This window comes from Anomaloglossus baeobatrachus, chromosome 3, assembly GCF_048569485.1.
Source record: "Anomaloglossus baeobatrachus isolate aAnoBae1 chromosome 3, aAnoBae1.hap1, whole genome shotgun sequence".
NCBI lineage: Eukaryota > Metazoa > Chordata > Amphibia > Anura > Aromobatidae > Anomaloglossus > Anomaloglossus baeobatrachus.
Window position 1 is genome coordinate 507,495,669 of NC_134355.1, and position 23,111 is coordinate 507,518,779.

Here is a 23,111-nt window from a genome sequence, read left to right on the forward strand (position 1 = left end):
TAGTGTTTTTTATTTCTAATAAAGGATTTTTCGTGTGTGTGTGTGTTTTTTAACTGTAATTTACAGATTAATCATGGAAGGTATCTCGGGGAGACGCCTGACATGATTAATCTAGGATTTAGTGGCAGCTATGGGCTGCCATTAACTCCTTATTACCCCGATTTGCCAACGCACCAGGGCAAATCGGGAAGAGCCGGGTACAGTCCCAGAGCTGTCGCATATAATGTATGCGGCAATTCTGGGCGGCTGCTGACTGATATTGTTAGGCTGGGGGGCTCCCCATAACGTGGGGCTCCCCATCCTGAGAATACCAGCCTTCAGCCATATGGCTTTATCTGGCTGGTATTAAAATAGGGGGGGGACCGCACGCCGTTTTTTTTTAATTATTTATTTATTTATTTTACTGCACAGTATAGACACGCCCACCGGCTGCTGTGATTGGGTGCAGTGAGACACCTGTCACTCAGCGTGGGGGACGTGTCTCACTGCAACCAATCATAGGCACCGGTGGGCGGGGAAAGCAGGGAATACGAGATTGTTTAATGAGCGGCCGGCTTTTTCAAAATAGTAAAAGCCACCGCAGCAGTGTGAATGCCGTGCAGCGCCGCGCCGGGGATCGGGGAACGGTGAGTATGAGAGAGGGGGGGAAACTTCAGTCACTCGGGGGATTAGCGGTCACCATTGAATCCTTCACAGGTGACCGCTAATCAGTACGCGGCACACAGACAGAGCCGCGCTATGAGGATGAAGTCGGGTGAAGTTCACCCGAGTTCATTCTCATCGCGCAACTCTGTCGGCTGTCAGCCGACATTTATAAACGACATTGTGCATCACACACACGGACTTTACACATGGACTTTACACACGGACTTTACACACGGACTTTACTCACGGACTTTACACACGGACATTCCACGTACACATACACGTTCATTCCACATGCACACACGGACGTTCTACACACAAACACGGCTAGCATACGCAATTCACACAGATGCCACACGGACCATAAAAACGGACACAAAAACGGGACACGGACCCGAAAAACGTCCCGTAACACACGTGCGTGTTTTTCACGGACGTGTGAAGGGGGCCTTAGAGAAATATAGTGTAGTTCTGATATACCGTAGCTATGTCTCTTACCTCATCTGCAAGGCATTTTAGCTTAGGTATCCATGGTTACGTCTACTCATATAGTGACAGTTGATCAGTTAGTTGTTGGTGGTCGTAACCATGGCCGGCTTTAGGCATGTGCGACTTGTGCGGTTGCACAGGGCGCCGACGGCCATGCCTGAAGGGGGGCGCAGGAAAGGAAGTCATACCTTTCCTATCTCCTCCGGTCCCAGCACTGCATTTTTACTCTAACCGCCGCCGCGCGGGCAGCATGCTTTGATGGGAAAAGCCACAGGGAGACCTTATGTACTGTCTCCAGCGGCTCCTCTCTATGCCTTCCTTGCAGCCTGGCAACCGGGCCCACGCCGGGCATACTAGCAGTATGATTGGTGCAGAGACAGAAAGATGAGTTTCATCTGCTGCCCCTGCTCCAATCAGTGAACGTCGCTCTCCCACCTAGCTCTCACCTCATCTCACGTCCCCAGACCTCCACACCAGAGAGAAGATCATGCCCGACCGCAACGCAGGTGCAGTTTATGGCAGGCAGTCCTACCAGGAGGTGTAGAATTGGCGCGGGCTGCCTGCCTCTCTGTGCGGGCGGCCAGCTGCCTGTCTGTGCAGGTGGCCGGCATCTTACCTCTGTGCGGGCGGCCGGCAGCCTGCCTCTCTGTGCGGGCGGCCGACAGCCTGCCTCTCTGTGCGGGCGGCCGGCAGCCTGCCTCTCTGTGCGTGCGGCCGGCAGCCTGCCTCTCTGTGCGAGCGACCGGCAGCCTGCCTCTCTGTGCGGGCGGCCGGCTGCCTGCCTCTCTATGTGGGCGGCCGGCAGCCTGCCTCTCTGTGCGGGCGGCCGGCAGCCTGCCTCTCTGTGCAGGCGGGCGGCAGCCTGCCTCTCTGTGCGGGCGGCCGGCAGCCTGCCTCTCTGTGCGGGCGGCCGGCTGGCATCTTACCTCTGTGCGGGCGGCCAGCTTGCCTCTCTGTGCGGGCGGCCGGCAGCCTGCCTCTTTGTGCGGGCGGCCGGCAGCCTGCCTCTCTGTGCGGGAAGCCGGCTGCCTGTCTGTGCGGGCGGCCGGAAGCTTACCTCTGTGCGGGCGGCCGGCCGGCAGCCTGCCTCTCTGTGCGGGCGGCCGGCAGCCTGCCTCTCTGTGCGGGCGGCCGGAAGCTTACCTCTGTGTGGGCGGCCAGCAGCCTGCCTCTCTGTGCGGGCGGCCAGCAGCCTGCCTCTCTGTGCGGGTGACCGGCAGCCTGCCTCTCTGTGCGGGCGGCCGGCAGCCTGCCTCTCTGTGTGGGCGGCCGACAGCCTGCCTCTCTGTGCGGGCGGCCGGCAGCCTGCCTCTGTGCGGGCGACCGGCAGCCTGCCTCTCTGTGCGGGCGGCCGGAAGCTTACCTCTGTGTGGGCGGCCAGCAGCCTGCCTCTCTGTGCGGGCGGCCAGCAGCCTGCCTCTGTGTGCGGGCGACCGGCAGCCTGCCTCTCTGTGCGGGCGGCCAGCAGCCTGCCTCTCTGTGCGGGCGGCCGGCAGCCTGCCTCTCTGTGCGGGCGGCCGGCAGCCTGCCTCTCTGTGCGGGCGGCCGGCAGCCTGCCTCTCTGTGCGGGCGGCCGGCTGGCTGCCTCTCTGTGCAGGTGGCCGGCAGCCTGCCTCTCAGGTCAGTCACCTTTCAAAGAAAATATCGGGGGTCCCCATATTACTGGGAGAACAAATATGACAGCTCTCACCTCCCAAATAAAATCCAGTGAAATCTATCTGTGCCCCTCTCCTTCTGAGCCCCCCTATACCTAAACTCCAGTATGCGGTCCCATCTGAATTAGGGTACTTTCACACTTGCGTTCAGCGCAGTCCGTTACTATGGAGAATAGCGCAGTCCGTTAACGAACTGCGCTATTCTTCATAGACTTTTATGGATGACGCACTGTAACGCAAGTGTGTTTGTTGCATCCGCTGGACAACGCAGCATCATTATTTTGACGCTACGTCGGGTGGAAGGAACGCAGCATGTAACTTCTTTTGAGCGGCGGAAACCTTTCTTTTTCACTGCGCATGCTCTTTTTTTTTTTTTTTAAATCACAGAAACTTTATTTTGTTTCTCGATGGCCAAACGTTCAGCTGAGCGCCCGCCGGCATGTGAGAGCTCTCAGCTGAGCACCCGGCCGCCGGCATGTGAGAGCTCTCAGCTGAGCGCCCGGCAGCCGGCTATTGAGAGCGATCAGCTGAGCGTCCGGCCGCCGGGTGATCAGCTGATCGTTCACAATAATCTGCTGCCGGTAAAACTGTAAAGAAGAAAAAAAAAAGAAAAAAAGCTTTCCGTTGTTTTGTACGATCCGTTGCATCCGTCACACAATGCAATGCAACGGATGCCGTTCAAGTGTGAAACTAGCCTTAGTCGCATGAATGTCCGCAGGTTTACCGCAGATATTTCACTGTACTACCACAGCTATAAATAGCTGCAGATTCTGGCGAGCAGCTGCGGGAAAACTGCGGATCTACCTGCGGATATATCCACAGGTGCAATCTCCTGAGGGCACATAGCCTAAAGGGTGTCACAGCTTTAAGGCTATGTGCGCACGGGACTATGTGCCCCCAGGAGATTATTATTAATTATTTTAGCTGCTGTAGGCTTCAAAAGCGCACCAGAAAAGCAATACAGCCGGGCACCGTTCTAGCAATGTTTGCCCCCTGGTCTCCGGGGTCTTGTGATCTGCAGCCAATCAGCGGCTGCTTCACTATCCCTCTTTTAAAACTGTAATCCAAAAGAAGTGAGAGCTACTGCTGTTTTATGGCTTCCTCTGGATGTCAGTTTTATCTAAAGGATGAGAGAGTAAACCAGCTTTTGATTGGTTGCAGGTTGCCGGTGACATGGTCTGGGGGCACCAAAGGGTATTTTGCACAGGGCGCCATTTAGCCTAAGGCCGGCCCTGGTCGTAACCATAGATACCTAAGCCGCAATGCCCTGCATATGAGATGAGAGGGACATGGCTAGATCAGGAAAACTATACTACATTTTTAATATTATTATTATTGTTATTATTATTATTATTACATCTAATACATATTGGGATATGATCTTTGAGATGGGAATACCCCTTTAACCGTACAAAAATTCAGAAGCAAATGTGCGTAGTTTTAATTTTAGTTCCCCAGAAAACAGTTTGGGGAATTGGGATCTTTGTTACCTATAGTTGGTCTGTATATCACAGCCACTGAGATATTCAGTGACTGTGATATACAATTGTGGTAATTTAGTCACAAGAATAAGAATAATTAGCAGTACTAAAGTTGCTTATGGGATATTTAATTTACATGATGTTGTATTACACACACACACACGCACGCACACACACACACACACACACACACACACACACGCACACACGCACACACTATATGTATTGTATTTCGTTTATATTATCTTTATGTTTATATTGTTACAATATCACCCATCTGAGTACATAAAATAACTGTCTTTAATGTTACTTGTATAATCCACACGTTATTTATTAACATGACTTCTACTACTTAGTTAATATTTAGAGCTGAGATATACCACAAAAACACCAGTGGATTTTAGGCATCACTGTACAGATATGGCTGTGCACATACAGTAGGTAAAAGATGTGTGGAAAATGAGCTGAGGGGAATGAAGAGAAGACTTTTGTTTGCAGGAGCCCACATGAGAACTCCAGGGTAACTGAATAGTCTTTGCTTGGTTTGACAGACAATGCTGTGAGCCAGCAGACTCATTCTCACATACCAGAGGTAGGGGCTTTCAGGGGGTATCCAGACCACTGTAACGGACGGCACTGATGCATCTACAGACACTTCCCAGACACTATCTTTGCTTGTTGACAAAGGAAAGGTCTTAAAATATTAGGAAACCCTTTTTCGATAGCATTTTATTTTTTTTTTTTTGCATGATCAGTATTGAAGAACTCAAAAGAGGGAATATGTTCAGCACCCTGTAAATGTAAGTAGTGAGATTGTGTACAATGCTTTATACTTGTGCATGTAACAGGTGGAATTTAACCATTTCATTCCTATGTATTAAGATAATTTAAAGTGACAAATCATGTGAAATTAATGCGTGTATCATGTTACATTCTCCTGTCTGTGCATTTTCTGAGCTTTGCAGAATATTGAGAGATAGTACTGTCCAATTCTTCAGGCCTCATGTACCCTGCATGTTGCCATCATTTATTCTGCAATACCTGTAATGGTTTTGCAGGGAGAACAGTAATACAATGTCCTCGCTTTATGTTGCAGATCGGCTTGTGAATTTAAATTAGGTACAGAAAAGCTCAGGTTCTTTCACATAGTTTCTGAAAAGAGATTGGACACATTGTGCTGAATTTCCCATATTGAAAAGCAGATGAGGAAAAGACGCTTAGGGGTACTTTGCACGCTGCGACATCGCTACTGCGATATCGTCGGGGTCAAATCGAAAGTGACACACATCCGGCGCCGGTAACGACGTCGCAACGTGTAAAGCCTAGAAGCACCGATAAACAATCGCAAAAGCGTCGTAAATTGGTGATCTGTGTAGCGTCGGTCATTTCCATAATTTCGCTGCAGCGACAGGTACGATGTTGTTCCTCGTTCCTGCGTCAGCACACATCGCTGTGTATGAAGCCACAGGAGCGAGGAACATCTCCTTACCTGCGCCCCGCCTGCAATGAGGAAGGAAGGAGGTGGGCGGGATGTTAATGTCCCGCTCATCTCCGCCCCTACGCTTCTATTGGCCTCCTGCCGTGTGACATCGCTGTGACGCTGCATGACCTGCCCCCTTAGGAAGGAGGCGGGTCGCCGACCAGAACGACGTCGCAGGGCAGGTAAGTGCGTGTGAAGCTGCCGTAGCAATAATGTTCGATACGGCAGCTATCACAAGAGATCGCATCTGCGATGGGGGCGGGGACTATCGTGCTCGGCATCGCTACAATCGGCTAGCAATGTGGCAACGTGCAAAGTACCCCTTAGACCATTGTGAGCAAACATTTACCTAATACCAGGCCTTCTCATAAGCGAATAAGCATAATGGATACACAGATCAATAGCCAGGATCATGTCATATATTGATGTATGTAGTGACGTTTCTAATGTAAACTATTTACAAGACATAACTTTATATGTATGAAAGATGATTATTTATGATATATTTAAATAATCATATTCAAATTTCTTTAACTTAAAGTATAACTGTTGTTTTAATTTTTATTTCATAAATCAAGAGCACACATGAAAACAAGCAACTGTATAGTATATCTTATCAGACACATTTGTTTCTTTCTCTGCCAGAATTGGTCATTATCAAAATTCTCAATTCTGATGTACAATCTGTATTCAGTGAAGACTTTTACATTACTGAGATAGGAGTTGCCACCTGTTACTGATGAGATTCTATGTAGATAGAAGAGAGATGAGGGGTGGAGCTCTGCCTCTAGCTCCTCCTTCTATATATAGCCCCTCCCTCTTCAACTAGCCCCTCCCTCTGTCCTCAGCTCCTCCTATCATTGTTTAAAGGGTACCTGTCACCGGATGTTTATAATACTCACCTAAAGGTGGTGCAGAGCAGACTAGGATGGGCGTCTCCGTTCAAGTTCACGCCTCCTCTTTCAGCCATTTTTGTCCTCCTTCTGAAGCTAGTGTAGATGACGCTTTCTACATCATCTACACTAGCCGACAGTGAGCTCCTGCACAGACGCACTTTGATCTGCCCTGAGTAGAAGAAGAAAGAGGAAAAAGATGGACGAAAGAGGAGGCGTGGACCGGGAGAACGGACACGCCCATCCGACCAGTCTGCTCCGCACCGACCGTTAGGTGAGTGTCATAAACATCCGGCGACAGGTTCCCTTTAATCTCATCAGCACCAACTGCCATCTCCTATCTCAGTAATGGGAAAGTCTTCACTGAATTCAGATTTTACCTCAGAATTGAGAATTTTGATAATGACTGATCAATTTTGGCAGAGAAAGAAGCAAATTTCTCTGATAAGATATATTACACAGTTACTTATTTTTATTTGTACTATTGATTTATGAAATAAGAATTAAAATGACGGTTACGCTTTATATATGTATTTGACTTTGAGTAGAAAAAAAAGTTACATTATATTCCGTACAATATTACAATATTTATTAATAATTATTAAATTAGACTCTCAATGCAGAAAATTACCGTAATAGATCTTCATAGTACAGACAGCCCTGTAATTTTATAATACTGAAAATAGCAAAGTTTGCACACTTTTTATACATAGAAATATTTACTGACTATGTAAATACTTTGATATGTTTTTATAGCATATAATGCCATATTTTAATATATGTTAATATCTTACCATCAAACCGAAGATGAATATAACCTTATTTTTGAAGTTCTGTTTCCTCTGTGTGCTGTCATCCAGTATCTTTTCATTCAAGCTATCATTTAGATGGTAGATGTGTGTGCTACCTCAGCCTTATCAATGGAAGGCATTGTTACCTTTGCAACCAGCATGCAACCGATCTCAAATAGGTTAACATTATACTGTGGTGTACAGTGAGTGCTAATGAGTGCTGTTCTAGCAGAGAATGACATTTTACATAGTGTGTCATAGAGATAATAGAACCTAAGCCTGATCTATATATAGTGTCGAAAAATCTGCTACATTTGAAATAGTGATATCTGCTACTGGGCAATCAGAAACTACATATTTTACCCTAAATTACATGGTTAGGAAAATACTGAATGTGTCTGCAAGCTTTATATAAGTTTGTGAATGTATGCCCATTAGTGATGAGCGAGTACTAAAAAGCTCGGGTGCTCAAAGCTCGGGCCGAGCCTCCCAAGATACTCGTGTACTCGGCCCGAGCAACGAGCCCAATGTTATCCTATGGGAGACCCGAGTATTTTTGTGAAATGACCTCCCGGCAGCATGGAGAAACCCTAAAAATGTCACAAAAGTCTCAGAAGAGTGCTCAAATGACATGGCAACAGCATGGGGAAGACCCCTTGAAGCATTTATCACTCAAAAGTCACAGCTGTGAACAATTTTGTCCGCGTTTTACGCCATTTTTACGGACTCACCAGAAAACCTTCCAAAATGACCCCAAAATGATTTTTCATGGCGGAAATGTTAAGGGCACATACCCAATAGTGAGATAGATCTGGTGTATGTTACTTTTTGAGATCAATACATGAAAGATTTTACGTGAAAACATTGTGTGGCACTCCGATGTCCCTGAGAAGAGACGTACATGAAGGCCTCTTGAGTCTAATGTGCCCATTTTGAGGAAGTGAGTCTTTGTAGTATTTTCCTTTGCCAGGGCAGTCCTAAATTGTGAGGTTCACCAATGCCCCTGCATACAGACGTGCATGAGGGCCTCAAAACATTAAGTGTCCATTGTCAGGAAGTGGGTGTATTATAGTATAGCCCTTAGGCAGGGCAGCCAAAAATTGGGAGGCTCCACATTGTCCCTGGGTAGAGACGTGCATGATGGCCTTTAAACCTGAAGTGCCCATTGTAAGGAAGTGGGTCTATTTCAGTATAGCCCTTTGCCAGGGCAGCCAAAAATTGGGAGGCTCCACATTGTCCCTGGGTAGAGACGTGCATGAGGGCCTCAAAACATTAAGTGTCCATTTTAAGGAAGTGGGTGTATTTCAGTATAGCCCTTAGGCAGGGCAGCCAAAAATTGGGAGGCTCCACATTGTCCCTGGGTAGAGACGTGCATGAGGGCCTCAAAACATTAAGTGTCCATTTTAAGGAAGTGGGTGTATTTCAGTATAGCCCTTAGGCAGGGCAGCCAAAAATTGGGAGGCTCCACATTGTCCCTGGGTAGAGACGTGCATGAGGGCCTCAAAACATTAAGTGTCCATTTTAAGGAAGTGGGTGTATTTCAGTATAGCCCTTAGGCAGGGCAGCCAAAAATTGGGAGGCTACACGTTGTCCCTGGGTAGAGACGTGCATGAGGGCCTCAAAACATTAAGTGTCCATTTTAAGGAAGTGGGTGTATTTCAGTATAGCCCTTAGGCAGGGCAGCCAAAAATTGGGAGGCTCCACATTGTCCCTGGGTAGAGACGTGCATGATGGCCTTTAAACCTGAAGTGCCCATTGTAAGGAAGTGGGTCTATTTCAGTATAGCCCTTTGCCAGGGCAGCCAAAAATTGGGAGGCTCCACATTGTCCCTGGGTAGAGACGTGCATGAGGGCCTCAAAACATTAAGTGTCCATTGTCAGGAAGTGGGTGTATTATAGTATAGCCCTTAGGCAGGGCAGCCAAAAATTGGGAGGCTCCACATTGTCCCTGGGTAGAGACGTGCATGAGGGCCTCAAAACATTAAGTGTCCATTTTAAGGAAGTGGGTGTATTTCAGTATAGCCCTTAGGCAGGGCAGCCAAAAATTGGGAGGCTACACGTTGTCCCTGGGTAGAGACGTGCATGAGGGCCTCAAAACATTAAGTGTCCATTTTAAGGAAGTGGGTGTATTTCAGTATAGCCCTTAGGCAGGGCAGCCAAAAATTGGGAGGCTCCACATTGTCCCTGGGTAGAGACGTGCATGATGGCCTTTAAACCTGAAGTGCCCATTGTAAGGAAGTGGGTCTATTTCAGTATAGCCCTTTGCCAGGGCAGCCAAAAATTGGGAGGCTCCACATTGTCCCTGGGTAGAGACGTGCATGAGGGCCTCAAAACATTAAGTGTCCATTGTCAGGAAGTGGGTGTATTATAGTATAGCCCTTAGGCAGGGCAGCCAAAAATTGGGAGGCTCCACATTGTCCCTGGGTAGAGACGTGCATGAGGGCCTCAAAACATTAAGTGTCCATTTTAAGGAAGTGGGTGTATTTCAGTATAGCCCTTAGGCAGGGCAGCCAAAAATTGGGAGGCTCCACATTGTCCCTGGGTAGAGACGTGCATGATGGCCTTTAAACCTGAAGTGCCCATTGTAAGGAAGTGGGTCTATTTCAGTATAGCCCTTTGCCAGGGCAGCCAAAAATTGGGAGGCTCCACATTGTCCCTGGGTAGAGACGTGCATGAGGGCCTCAAAACATTAAGTGTCCATTTTAAGGAAGTGGGTGTATTTCAGTATAGCCCTTAGGCAGGGCAGCCAAAAATTGGGAGGCTACACGTTGTCCCTGGGTAGAGACGTGCATGAGGGCCTCAAAACATTGTTCCCATTGCAAAGGAGCGGGTCTCCTGTCGTTGTAATGTCCATTCTGCAAAGAATGGGCGAAAAAATTTACCACTGGGGGTATACCTGAAACAAAGACCTAACTATTGTAACGGTCATCATGATGGCGCATGAGGAGAAGGAGGAGCAGTCCAGCGATTATCCAAAGTCGAGAAGTGTACCCATGGGTGAGTGGAGGTACATGGCAAACTTTAAATTCCGCTCTCATTTGCTGGTGGTGTGGTGAAGTCTGGCCCAATCCAACCCTTGTTCATCTTTATCAGAGTCAGCCTGTCAGCATTTTCAGTTGACAGGCGGGTGCGTTTATCTGTAATGATTCCACCTGCGGCACTAAAAACACGCTCTGACAAAACGCTAGCAGCAGGGCAGGCCAGGACTTCCAAGGCGTAGAGAGCCAATTCATGCCACGTGTCCAGCTTGGATACCCAATAATTGTAAGGCACAGAGGAATGTCGGAGTACAGTTGTTCGATCTGCAAGGTACTCCTTCAGCATCTGGGCAAACTTAGGATTTCTTGTGGCACTACCCCGCACCTCAGGGGCTGTGGTACGTGAGGGGCTGAGAAAACTGTCCCACATCTTAAAGACTGTTCCCCTACCTCTGGCGGATTGGACTTGTGCCTCTCTCGGCTGTACGCCTCGGTTGTCCACTGATTCCTGACCTATGCCGCTAGCGTTTTGTGAGGGGAATGCTTTGCCTACTTCCGTGAGTATGGCCTTCCGAAACTGCTGCATTTTGGTTGACCTCTCATCCACGGGAATAAGAGACAAAAAGTTCTCCTTGTAGCGTGGGTCTAACAGTGTTACCAACCAGTAATGATTGTCGGCCAAGATGTTCTTAACGCGAGGGTCACGAGACAGGCAGCTTACCATAAAGTCAGCCATGTGCGCCAGACTCTTAACAGCCAGGACTTCAGTAGCCTGACCAACAAGATGACTGAACATGCTGTCCTCCTCCTCCTCCTCCTCCTCCTCCTCCTCATCTACCCTGTCCTCTGGCCAGCCACGCTGAATCGAGGATATGACTGGTGTGCATGTCATATCCTCAATTTGGCCGGAGAGTTGCTCCATGTCTTCATCCTCCTCCTCGTCATAGTCCTCCACTGCACGTTGTGATGAGACGAGGCTGGGCTGTGTGTTATCACCCACACCCACTACTGTTTCTTGCTGCAACTCATCGCGCTCCGCCTGCAATGCATCATGTTTGTTTTTCAAAAGGGACCGTTTTAGAAGGCAGAGTAGCGGTATGGTGACGCTAATAATGGCGTCATCACCACTCACCATCTTGGTGGAGTCCTCAAAGTTTTGGAGGATGGTACATAGGTCTGACATCCATCTCCACTCCTCAGGTGTTATGTGTGGAGTTTGACCCATTTCCCGACGGCTTAGGTGATGCAGGTACTCAACAACTGCCCTCTTCTGCTCACATATCCTGACCAACATGTGCAGAGTTGAATTCCAACGCGTGGGGACATCACACACCAGTCTGTGAGCCGGAAGATGCAAACGGCGCTGAAAGCCGGCAAGGCCGGCTGAAGCAGTAGGTGACTTTCGAAAATGTGCAGACAGGCGGCGAACTTTTACCAGCAGATCAGACAGCTCTGGGTATGACTTTATAAACCGCTGAACCACGAGGTTGAGCACATGGGCCACGCATGGAACATGTGTCAGCTGGCCTCGCCTCAAAGCCGCCACCAGGTTCCGGCCATTGTCACAAACGACCTTTCCTGGCTTTAGGTTCAGAGGTGTGAGCCAGTGATCTGCCTGCTGTTTCAGAGCTGTCCACAGCTCTTCTGCATTGTGGGGTTTGTCACCTATGCAGATTAGCTTCAGCACAGCCTGTTGCCGCTTCGCCGAGGCAGTGCTGCAGTGCTTCCAGCTTGTGACTGGTGTGGAGGGCACAGTGGATGAGGATGCGCAGGAGGAGGAGGAGGCTGAAGAGCATGACATTCCGGAGCTGTAGAGTGTGGGTGAAACACTGACTGAGGTAGGGCCTGCAAACCTTGGTGTGGGAAGGACGTGTTCCGTCCCTCGCTCAGACTGGGTCCCAGCTTCCACAATATTAACCCAGTGTGCCGTCAACGAGATGTAGCGGCCTTGCCCACAAGCACTTGTCCACGTGTCTGTGGTTAGGTGGACTTTGGGTGAAACAGCGTTGTTCATGGCACGTGTGATGTTTTGTGACACGTGGTTATGCAACGCGGGGACGGCACACCGGGAGAAATAGTGGCGGCTGGGGACCGAGTAACGTGGGACAGCTGCCGCCATCAGGTCACGGAATGCTTCTGTCTCCACCAGCCTAAAAGGCAACATTTCCAGCGCAAGCAGTCGCGAAATGTTAGCATTTAGAACTGTGGCATGTGGGGTGTTGGCAGTGTATTTGCGCCTGCGTTCAAAGGTTTGCTGAATGGATAACTGAACGCTGCGCTGGGACAAGGACGTGCTTGATGATGGTGTTCTTTCTGCGTAGGCAACTGCAGGTGCAGGAGTGGAGGAGGCTTGTTCGCAGGCAGCATGGACAGAGGATTGGCTCGCATGCACAACCAGCGAAGACGTAGCAGTGACATCAGCAAGCACTGCTCCTCGACTCTGTTGTACTTCCCACAAAGTCGGGTGCTTGGCTGACATGTGCCTGATCATGCTGGTGGTGGTCAGGCTGCTAGTTTTGGTACCCCTGCTGATGCTGGCACGGCAGGTGTTGCAAATGGCCTTTTTTGAATCATCTGGATCCAACTTAAAAAACTGCCAGACTCGTGAAGACCTAACATTTGTACAGGCACCTTGTGTCGTCGTGTTGTTACGGGGAACGGTTGCCTGACTTCTGCCTGGGACCACCACCCTGCTTCTTACTGCCTGTTGTGATGCTACGCCTCCCTCCCCCTGTGCACTGCTGTCCTCGCTCTGCATATCCTCCTGCCAGGTTGGGTCAGTTACTGGATCATCCACCACGTCGTCTTCCTCTTCCGCACCCTGCTCCTCCTCCTGACTTGCTGACAATTGTGTCTCATCATCGTCCACCACTTGTTGAGACACGTTGCCAACTTCGTGAGAACGTGGCTGCTCAAATATTTGGCTATCTGTACAGACGATCTCCTCATGACCCACTTCAATATGAGCTGGCGAGAGGCCAGAATGTGTGAATGGAAACGTGAACAGCTCTTCCGAGTGTCCAAGTGTGGGATCATTAATGTCCGAGGAGGACGTGTACTCAGCCTGGTGGTAGGAAGGAGGATCAGGTTCAGAAATGTGCGGTGCAGTATCACGGCTACTGACACTTGACCGTGTGGAAGACAGAGTGTTTGTGGTGGTGCCAATCTGACTGGAAGCATTATCCGCTATCCAACTAACAACCTGTTGACACTGGTCTTGGTTCAAGAGCGGTGTACTGCTGCGGTCCCCAAGAATTTGGGACAGGACGTGCGAGCGACTAGATGTGGCCCTTTGTTGTGGCGAAATTAGAGCTTGCCCACGACCTCGGCCTCTGCCTGCACCACCATCACGTCCACTTCCTTGTTCCTTGCCAATGCCCTTGCGCATTTTGCAATGCTGTGCACTGCTGACGTGTATATTCACTACTTGTGCGTTATATCAAAGTTTCTGGAAATTGCACACCAGTGCACCTGTACGCTGCCACCAACAGGCACACACGTGCGGTTTTAAAAACCAAGCACGGACGCAATAATAACCTAACACAGGTTTTAGGAGCAAAAATTAAGAACTCTGACACTATCAGCCACTGCTGACTGACGTGTATTATACACTACACTTGTGCGTTATATAATAGTTTGGTAAACGCACACCAGTGCACCTGTACGCTGCCACCAACAGGCACACACGTGCGGTTTTAAAAACCAAGCACGGACGCAATAATAACCTAACACAGGTTTTATGAGCAAAAATTAAGAACTCTGACACTATCAGCCACTGCTGACTGACGTGTATTATACACTACACTTGTGCGTTATATAATAGTTTGGTAAACGCACACCAGTGCACCTGTACGCTGCCACCAACAGGCACACACGTGCGGTTTTAAAAACCAAGCACGGACGCAATAATAACCTAACACAGGTTTTAGGAGCAAAAATTAAGAACTCTGACACTATCAGCCACTGCTGACTGACGTGTATTATACACTACACTTGTGCGTTATATAATAGTTTGGTAAACGCACACCAGTGCACCTGTACGCTGCCACCAACAGGCACACACGTGCGGTTTTAAAAACCAAGCACGGACGCAATAATAACCTAACACAGGTTTTAGGAGCAAAAATTAAGAACTCTGACACTATCAGCCACTGCTGACTGACGTGTATTATACACTACACTTGTGCGTTATATAATAGTTTGGTAAACGCACACCAGTGCACCTGTACGCTGCCACCAACAGGCACACACGTGCGGTTTTAAAAACCAAGCACGGACGCAATAATAACCTAACACAGGTTTTAGGAGCAAAAATTAAGAACTCTGACACTATCAGCCACTGCTGACTGACGTGTATTATACACTACACTTGTGCGTTATATAATAGTTTGGTAAACGCACACCAGTGCACCTGTACGCTGCCACCAACAGGCACACACGTGCGGTTTTAAAAACCAAGCACGGACGCAATAATAACCTACTAACAGGTTTTTTTGGGGAGCGACAATTACAGTACAGACAAGTCAGACACTATCTGGACTGTTTTACACTGTGTACACCAGCCCCAGATATGAAGGCTGGTATACGGTCACCACTACCCTGCCTGCCTGCCTGCCTGTATACTGCTACAATAGTCCTGACAAGGACTCTTTTGGTCACTAGCCTGTATTCAGACCTGGCTATACCCTGCCTGTATATAGCAACAATAGTCCTGAGAAGGACTCTGCTACTGTACTCCGACCTGGCTATACCCTGCCTGCCTGTATACAACTAGAATAGTCCTGAGAAGGACTTTTGGTCACACTGTTTGCAGCCCTGCAACTGAAAAAGCTATAAAGGGCCGCAAAGCTTTCCCTGAATCAGCGACACTCTCCCTACACTCACTGTCAGAATAGCTGTGAGCAGAGCACAGCGCGCCGGCCGATATAAAGGCTCGGTGACGCTGTGCAGGCCGGCCAATCACTGCAATTCCACAACTAACAGGGCTGTGGCATTGCAGTGGTCTGCCAGCCAATCCCTGCATGAGGGCTGGCTCTCAAAAGAGCGCCAACATGCAGAAATGAAGACCACGAGTAAAGCACGAGTATCGCGAGATTACTCGGTCCCCGCCGAGCAGCCCGAGTACAGTGATACTCGTGCGAGTACCGAGTAGTGACAAGCATGCTCGCTCATCACTAATGCCCATGTAAACATTTTTTCATGGTGTTAACTAAATAGCTTAATGTCTGCAACCCTTACTCATGTACCCATAAACCTTATAAAAAGGGCTGTTCTGCTAAGATCCACATCTTTGTAACTATGAAGAATGCTGCTAGAGTTAGAGAAGATTCTGCTCTGATGGACTATGCCCATCCATGTGTTACATGGTTGACAATTTATTTAAAGAAGCAATCCTATTAAAGTTTTTATCTTTTTAATATACTGAAATCATCATGCTGCATAGCACTGTGTACTTAAAATTGCTCATTTCGCCTTTCTACCCAGTTAACTCTTCTCTTTTCTTTATGTGAAAACAGGAAGTCAGTTTTTCCTGCAATAATGATTCCCCTCTTCAACTTCTGACCCAGCTGCTCCCTGCTTTTCCCTGCCACGGACTTTTGCAGTAACTTCCTATTTCTACATAGAGCTTACAAGGATTTAGCTAGTCTGTTTTTAATCATGTGATGTCATAGATCTAATGGAAAAGAAAAGAATTAACTGGGTAGAAGGGCAAATGAGCAAATGTAAGTACACAGTGCTATATAATATGCTGACTGCAATATATTATAGGATACAAATTTTGATGGTAGTGCTTCACTAAATAGGTGGTGTGAGGCAGCAGCTTCTTAGAGCCAGACAACAGAGGCAGTGACCAAGGTTGTTGTTCACACCAACAGTCTTTTATCCACACCACAAAGTGTTACAGACCTGGATACCTGGAATGCAGGTTGTCTCCTGCACTGCTCTAGGAATCCTTGGTGCAGGGGTCTGCTTGTAATGTCTAGGTTTCTGAGTGCTGGCCTGTGTTTGCTCTATACAGCTAGCTCACATAGCATGTGCTTCTTCAACACCTTTGATCCCATCTGAGACTCACCCAGCTGTGCTCTGCAGGATTAAATGTAATTCCCTGGACATGAACCTATTGCAAAACCCGGACTGGAGGGAGAGTTCAGTCCCACTACCAAACCTACAGAACTCTCCAAAAATAAAAGCCCTAACCGGTTTATTTAAACAAAATACTTGGTCAAATATCTTGACCCAGTTCACACTTTTTAATTTTGTGACCATGATTACAACACACTCCAGCAGGTCTCACAAGATCTCCAAGCACATTCTGGGGGACACATAGTGACCTTCATATATGACATCTATAAGTGCCTCGCAGTGGCATGTAAAAATGCATTGTGCCTGTAGCAGCCTAAACATCTTCAAAAAATCCTCCAAAACACCTTTTAAGTTATAAATGTCTCTCAATTCTAAAGGGGGCTTTACATGCAGCGATATCGCTAGTGATGTCGCTCGTAAAAGCACCCGCCCCCATCATTTGTGCATCACGGGCAAATCGCTGCCCATGGCGCACAATATCGCTAGTACACGTCACACCAACTTACCTTCCTAGTGACGTCGCTGTGGGCGGCGAACAGCCTCTTTTCTAAGGGGGCGGTTCATGCGGCGTCACAGCAACATCACACGGCAGGCATATTTTGCATCGTTAGCGGTCGCTCGTATGTGTCAAACACAACGACGTCGCTAACGAGGCCGGATGTGCATCACGAATTCCGTGACCCCCAACGACATCTCGTTAGCGATGTCGTTGCGTGTAACGGGGCCTTAACTCTGAGAAGCTGCTAAGAGAGAAGCAATAAATCATATAGCTCTTACATGGATAAAAAGATATAATGAAAATATCCCAAATAATTCCATTATACTCATGTTTTGGGCTATGCATGTGTAGTACTCCCTTGCCTCAAGGACATTGTGATCTGCAGCTAGTAAGATCCAGATTGCTAGTTTTACCTTGTATATTTATTATATGCAATCTAGCATGAATATGTTGTAATACACACGCCTGGTGGAGTCTGCTGACGACTTTTACCTTGTGCCAGTTGTTCTGTATTAAAATCATTAATTTTGCACTACACTCTTGTTTTGTCCTCCTGTTTTCTGTGGATAAAAAGATGTAATCAAAAGCAAGACGGCTAGTTTTCTGCTCCTATGCAACTGTAATAATATATGGCCAGCTTTAGTCACATATTTTATGTATGGTCACCTTCTTTCATAACTATTAAGGGTCTTTCACCTGTGTAGCTAATGTGTTAAGGAATTTTTCTTTTTAAATTGTCCTGCATGACAGTAATGCAATTATTGTACAGTATTGTCACTCAGCTTGTCCAGTCATAGAGTGCATCTGACTGGACATGATTGCCATAGCACACAGGAGTCATAAAAGCCTAATAAAGTTAATACTAAAAGTAAAAATAGAAGGTAAGAAGTATCAACAAGAAATGTGCCTCAGGCCTCTAAAGCGCTAAGCTAAATTTTTGAAACCTATCGAAATAACTGCAAAAATATTGCCTTGTAAGAAAACATTTAAATTGTTGTAACCCCAAGTTTTGCATTTTCATAAGAGTAACAGGAAAAATGGACCACACAAATTGTACATTTTCTCCTAAGTACGCCGATACCCTAGATGTGGTGGAAACTACTGTTTATGGAAGGAGCACCATTATTTTGAGCTAGTGTTGAGCGAGTAGCCAACTATTCGTACTTGCTGTTAGTGAGTACTGTCTGCTACTCGCATATTCGTTACAAGTAGCAGGTGCAATGTAAGTCAATGGGAAATACTCATTAAGTTGTGAGTAACCCGAAAGCCGTATTTTTTGTGCGAGTAGCGAATAGTACGGCTTTCGAGTTACTCACTACTTAGCAAGTATTTCCCATTGACTTACATTGCGCCCACTACTCGTAACGAATATGAGAGTAGCGGACAGTACTCACTAACAGCATAGCAAGTTCAAATAGTTAGCTACTTGCTCAACACTATTTTGAGGGCAAAATCATCTGGAATAGATAGTTGATGCCATGTCATATTTGCAGAGCCCCTGATGTGCCTAAACAGTGGAAACCCTTCACATGTGACCCCATTTTGGAAACTAGACCCCTGAATTAATTTATAAAGATGTGTGGTGAGCACCTTCAACCCCCAGGTGCTTTACTGAAATTCAGAACATTGAGCCGTGAAAATTAAGAATCACATTTTTCTCACAAACATGTTGTTTTAGCCCCAATTAAAATACACAGCACAATTTGTTGAGCAATTTCTCCTGAATTTGCCGATACCCCATGTGTGGTGGAACATCTGTTTGGGCACTCAGCAGGGCTCGGAAAGGAAAAAGCATCATTTGACCTTTGGAACTCAACTCGATAGCAGATGCCATGTGACAATTGGAGAGCCCCTGATGTGCCTAAACAGTGGACACCCCCCCACAAGTCACCCCGTTTTGGAAACTGAAATCCTTAATTTATCTAAATGTATGCTTAGCACCTTGAACCCTCAGGTGCTTCACATAGGTTTATAGCCTTGAGCTGTGAAAATGCCAAAAAAATCCATCTTTACCACAAAAATGTTGTTTTAACCCCAATTTTTAATTTTCACAAGGATAACAAGAGAAAGTAGGCTATACAAGGGAAGGAGCGCCATTTTGGCTGGAATAAATTGCAGGGGCCATTGCACATTTCAAGATCCTCTGACATGCCAAAACAGCAGCAAGCCCTACAATTGATGGTATTCTGGAAACTACAACTCTCAAGTAATTTTCAAAAATGGTAATAGGAGAAAATGGACCATACAAATTGTTAGACAATTTCTCCTGAGTGCACCAATACCTCATATGTGGTCAAAAACTACTTTTGAGGCACAGGGCACATCTCAAAAGGGAAGGAGCTCCATAATGGACTTCAGAATTTGGAATGATTTGCAGGTGTTATGTCACATCGGCAAAGCCCTTGAGGAGACAGAACAGAAGAAATCTCTCACAAGTGCCCCCATTTTACAAACTGTATCTTTCAATGAATTTATCTAGGGGTGCACTGAGCATATTGACACCACAGATATGTCACAAAATACCACTAACATGTTGTTTTAGCACCAGATTTTCAATTTTACCAAGGAAAATAGGTAAAAATAGGGCCCCATAATGTGTTACACAATTTCTCCTGAACGTGGCAATACCCTACATGTGACTAATGTACGGTTTAGCCACACAGCAGGGCTCAGAAGGGAAGGAGCGACATTTGACTTTTGGCTCACAAATTTTCCTAGAATAGTTTGTGGACTCCATTTGCAGAGCCCCTAAGTGCCAGAACAGCTGAAACACCATCAAATTACCACATTTGGAAATTACACACCTCTGGAACTCAGTAACAGGTGTAGTGATTATTTTGTCCCTGGAAAACACCCATGGCATCAAATGCAGTGAATGTTGGAGAATTAAAAATTGCAAATAAGCCATTGTAATGCCCAATACATTGTAGTTCCCTGTACATTATGCATAGCTTGTGATTCTGGAGACACATTCCCTGTAAATTAAGTGTTTTTCCCTTACATCAATAATTCCAAACATTTGGACATTAACTATGGTTTAGGCACACTGTGGGGCTCAGAAAAGAGGAGGGCATTTGGATTTGAGAGTGCAAATTATGATGGATTTCTTTTTGGGGGAAAGCATAAAGCTTTTCCAGAATATTTGTGCTATCAATAACGTGGAAGCTCTCTATATTTCCATTATCAAATGCAAACCTAAGGGGTACTTTACACGTTGCGACATCGCTAGCATCGGTTATCGATGTAGAGCGCGATAGCACCCACCCCGTCGCACATGCGATATCTTGTGATTGCTGCCGTAGCGAACATTATCGCTACGACAGCATTACATGCACATACCTGGTCGGCGACGTCGCTGTGACCGCCGTACAATCCCTCCTTCAAGGGGGAGTTGTGTTCGACGTCACCGCGACGTCACTAAGCGGCCGGCCAATAAAAGCAGAGGGGCGGAGATGAGCGGTACGTAACATCCCGCCCACCTTCTTCCTTCGCTTTGCCGGTGGATGCAGGTAAGGAGATGTTTGTCGTTCGTGCGGCTTCACACACAGCGATGTGTGACGCCGCTGGAGCGACAAACAACATCGTACCTGCAGCTGGAGCGACATTATGAAAATGAACGACGTGACACAGATCAGCAATTTTTGACTGTTTTGCGCTCGTTCATCGTCGCTCCTAGGATTTACACATTGCGATGTCGCTACCAGCGCCAGATGTGCGTCACAACAACCGTGACCCCGACGATATTTTGGTAGCGATGTCGCAACGTGTAAAGCTCCCCTAAGTGGGGACTTGGTTTTTTTTTATCAATTCACATTTATACTGTGCTCTATGCTGAGCACTTACATTAGGGTTTCCAGCTACATCTCCAAAATTCTAAATTCATGAAATCCCTGACAGATCTATTCAGTAATGAAGCAGCAGAGTTATTCTGGACTCTGGCTTGTTCAGTGGTGTCCCTACATTCAAAGCTGCACAAAACTGTTGTTGACCGCACTTTTGTGCACACCTAAAAAGATTCGACATCGCTGGACCACAATCTACACGGAAGTCCAAAGTGACTTCCTCTGCTTCATTACAGTAAATTTTCTGCTGGGATATTTCTCTGACTCTGAGTTTTTATGAGATTTACATCACTGTATTTTGAAGGCTATAGTTTTTTTATTTTTTTGCTGACAGTTGGATTTTTTATTGGTATCATTTTCGGCCACAATATTTTTTGATCTCTTTCTATTCCGTTATTTGTGAGATAGAATCAATAAGAAACAGCAATTCAGAAATTGTTTTTTTTAATGCCATTTACAATGTCATAAAAGTGATGTTCTTTAGGTCAGTACGAATAAGAAAAAAAAAAGCAACAATAAGAGGATAATGTCCTCCAAAAATCAAGTATTACTCACAGCAAGTTGGGCTGCAGTGTGTACATCGCCCTGGCCAAAAACTGATGCTCTAGCAGGATACAGCTAAACCCCCACTAAGTGGAGACATCACAGGTGCAGGAGAAGCACATCACACACACACCTTCATGGAATGGAGGGGAGGTGACTGCTAGATGATAAAACTGCACACAAGTGGCTTGCATAGAGCACTGTTCACATGCAGATGACACAGTCACAAACCCGCAGCCTATTAGGTAACGCCCTTCTATTAGATCAGGCGGGCTGCCAAGCCGTACTCCACTGTATATCATGCACGGACAGACACTCTACAATGCAAGGCCCAACAGAAAGGGGCCTGGCTGTATCCTGTACAAACAAAAAAATATGAGGTTTTTGTTGGTATTTATGGCCATAAAACGTAAGCCTACACCCTCGTCAAGGGACCTCATGTCTGTAGGTCCCTACACTAAATATAAAAAAAAGCAACAATAAGAGGATAATGTCCTCCAAAAATCAAGTATTACTCACAGCAAGTTGGGCTGCAGTGTGTACATCGCCCTGGCCAAAAACTGATGCTCTAGCAGGATACAGCTAAACCCCCACTAAGTGGAGACATCACAGGTGCAGGAGAAGCACATCACACACACACCTTCATGGAATGGAGGGGAGGTGACTGCTAGATGATAAAACTGCACACAAGTGGCTTGCATAGAGCGCTGTTCACATGCAGATGACACAGTCACAAACCCGCAGCCTATTAGGTAACGCCCTTCTATTAGATCAGGCGGGCTGCCAAGCCGTACTCCACTGTATATCATGCACGGACAGACACTCTACAATGCAAGGCCCAACAGAAAGGGGCCTGGCTGTATCCTGTACAAACAAAAAAATATGAGGTTTTTGTTGGTATTTATGGCCATAAAACGTAAGCCTACACCCTCGTCAAGGGACCTCATGTCTGTAGGTCCCTACACTAAATATAAAAAAAAGCAACAATAAGAGGATAATGTCCTCCAAAAATCAAGTATTACTCACAGCAAGTTGGGCTGCAGTGTGTACATCGCCCTGGCCAAAAACTGATGCTCTAGCAGGATACAGCTAAACCCCCACTAAGTGGAGACATCACAGGTGCAGGAGAAGCACATCACACACACACCTTCATGGAATGGAGGGGAGGTGACTGCTAGATGATAAAACTGCACACAAGTGGCTTGCATAGAGCGCTGTTCACATGCAGATGACACAGTCACAAACCCGCAGCCTATTAGGTAACGCCCTTCTATTAGATCAGGCGGGCTGCCAAGCCGTACTCCACTGTATATCATGCACGGACAGACACTCTACAATGCAAGGCCCAACAGAAAGGGGCCTGGCTGTATCCTGTACAAACAAAAAAATATGAGGTTTTTGTTGGTATTTATGGCCATAAAACGTAAGCCTACACCCTCGTCAAGGGACCTCATGTCTGTAGGTCCCTACACTAAATATAAAAAAAAGCAACAATAAGAGGATAATGTCCTCCAAAAATCAAGTATTACTCACAGCAAGTTGGGCTGCAGTGTGTACATCGCCCTGGCCAAAAACTGATGCTCTAGCAGGATACAGCTAAACCCCCACTAAGTGGAGACATCACAGGTGCAGGAGAAGCACATCACACACACACCTTCATGGAATGGAGGGGAGGTGACTGCTAGATGATAAAACTGCACACAAGTGGCTTGCATAGAGCGCTGTTCACATG

General features: G+C 46.9%; 1 protein-coding gene across 1 annotated transcript in view; it reads left to right on the forward strand.

Moving 5' to 3' along the window:
- Nucleotides 1–4,971: 4,971 nt before the first annotated feature.
- Nucleotides 4,972–23,111, forward strand: part of VEPH1 (ventricular zone expressed PH domain containing 1) — a 755,777-nt gene continuing 737,637 nt past the window's right edge. The window contains exon 1 of the mRNA XM_075340702.1: nucleotides 4,972–5,070. The gene's annotated coding sequence lies outside the window, so the exon portion shown is untranslated. The remainder of the gene's footprint in view (nucleotides 5,071–23,111) is intronic.